Here is a 2,615-nt window from a genome sequence, read left to right as displayed (position 1 = left end):
AACATTACCCAAGAAGCAGCATAGCGGGGGTTGATTAATTGATTCCCTCTATTTTCCCTTTCATTAATGGCCTTGGAGCCTTTGACATGAGGCAGGAGCACGCTCTGCTGTGGCTGATGCATCTCTCACTGCTGACAAAAGCCATTCACATCTTCTCATGCTAGCTGTTCACTGTCATGTTCTGCTGAGACGTACTAAGTGCAATCTGTGCACATGTGCATGTGGTGTAAACAGTGAGATACAGACAGCTCTGCTGGCTATGGCAAGCCTCCCCCGCATCCTTGGCCTCCTGACGGGACAGGTTGACAAGTAATGGAAGCCCAAGAGCTGATGTAGTAGGTGGCCAATGATGGGTGTCCCTGTTCCAACAAAACAGAGCGCCAGCTTCCAACCCAGCCCAAGGGATGCTATCAAAAATGCAGCGTATAAGGCCTGGTAGAGACCAAAACGAGTTGTAACTGAACCCTCTCTGAAAAGCACAGCTAGGAGACAACTCCACTGCAGACTGGAGAGGCAATTCCCTTCACCCACCCCTGCATGGTTACAGAGGTAGTTATATAAATAGATCCATTAAGAAAGATGCATGCATGGATCTGATCTAGCAAAAAATAATCAAAGCTACTGCTATAATGGGTCCCAAGAATCCCAGGTGGCAAATCATTCCTACCAGACCGATTTCATCATTGCACAAGATTGTTCAGAACCCAAGATGGCAGCAACACCTGGTTTTCTCCTTAAGAAAAAGAGCAAGTGCTGTATCCCTCTTCTCCACTACACAGACCAGCTCTGTAGGAAGGCAAGAGCCTCTTGGATCCTGCCACCCTAGTTCACTGGACCAACAAGTCACCTGCAAACATCCAGTGCCGTGGTCTGCTAGTTAGTTCTTTTGTTAAATCGGCAAATAAAGAACTATTTGTTGCATTTTCTAATTAGGCTCAGGGCCTATTTATTTTGTCCTAGCATGCAATTTAATATCCTGTAATGGAAATCAGGTGAAAGGAGGGTATGGCGCTCAGGCTGCATGCAGAGAAAGTCACAGGAGAAAAGCACCTTCTTTCTTTTTAGCCAATTCAAAAGTTTGCAGAAAAGTTGGGGATTGCCAGCCTGCTACACCAAGCAATGGCCAGCACACAGGTGGGGTACATAATCTAACAAGTGCCAAACTGGGTCAAAGCAATCTCCTGCTATCTTGTCTTCAATGTTGTTAGTAGTGGATGCTTTAGAGGGAGAGCATATGGCCAGGGTATATTTAGAGTGATCCACCCTGTTGTACCTTCCTTGCATCCACCATTATTGGAGATGCCGGGGGATACATCCCTGATAGGTCTGTTTAATAGCTATCCACGCGAATGCACGAAGGGCAGAGGTAAAAACACCACATTCTGGTGGAGAAGCTGAAGGTTTGGGAGCTTCCAGAACCAAACAGGAGGACCGCCCCCTCTTTCCACCCATGCTGCTGCCTTCCTCCTGTTGCCCCAACAAGCATCTGGGCTTGTTGAAAAGTAAGAGGTGTATAGCTGTTGGCATGTAAGAGTCTTATCTGCTTTTGCAAGCAGTCCATAGCAGGTCTTGCCTTCTTGTCCTCCCTTCACAAGAACTGCTGAATGAGTTTTGCCTGCTGGCACTCAGAAATATTTGTCGGGAATAAAAGCAGAGTAACAAGAGCCTTCTCTAACAAGCGTCCTAGGAATGTCTGCGGTCAGGAGGCGAGAGCTGCTTTGTAGCGAGGGACAATATGAAGGGGGCCGGTAGTGGTAGGTAGAGATCAGACGGTGCAGCAGTTATACTGCGGCAGCTCTGCCTGCAAATGCTTTTCATTCCTCATGCCTGGAGGATGGCAGCTCAAGGCACATCCCGTTCTCTCTCACTTGGGTCAAGCTGGCCATCTTCATTCCCACCAATGTGGTAGTTTGAGTTTAAAGCAAGGACATGACTTCCTCCTGCCCCTACTGATACTGTTCACACCCAGCATAACACATGAGAAGTTAACCAACTTTCTCTCATGAGCCAGGGACACCATGGCCAGCCCAAACACTTAATGTCTTGGCTGGAGACACTGGCCAGGGAGTGGCACATATTACAGTAAGTGAGAGTCCTAGCCTAAATGCAGTTATACCAGCAAAATGTGGTTTTGGTGGTAGAACCTATTTGGTTTAGGAAATGGGTATAATCACTCTTGGGAAAAGCATTTTGGTACTGGTACTTACAGCACCTACCTGAGGATGGATGGACAGAGGGCAGAGCAAAGCTGACAAACATTTCCTAGCAAGGCCTTTGACCGCTCAGACAGCTCCTGCCTGTTGGAGTACCGAAGTCCCTTGTTTAAATGACAGGGCTTCTCACCTGAGGGTGGACACAGAGTCCCAATACCTCCGAGGTAAAGTCATGAAACTCAGACACCTGAAGCAGGAGATGGGTCTTGCATATGCTGTCTGCAGGAGCTGGGGTTGGAGGAAGGAAGCGTTCATTGCGGAAGTAGGTGGCTGCCCCAGCACTGAAAGGGTAGCAATCTACACCTGGCATAGGCCTGAGATTCCACATTGCCTACTTGAGCTGACCACAAACCACGAGGTTATGTGACAAGGTAATAAGTAAGGCTAACTGCACTCTTTCTT

Source organism: Gavialis gangeticus, unplaced genomic scaffold (genome assembly GCF_001723915.1).
Source record: "Gavialis gangeticus isolate Ggan-Ray unplaced genomic scaffold, GavGan_comp1, whole genome shotgun sequence".
Lineage (NCBI taxonomy): Eukaryota > Metazoa > Chordata > Crocodylia > Gavialidae > Gavialis > Gavialis gangeticus.
Note: the sequence above shows the minus strand (reverse complement) of the source record.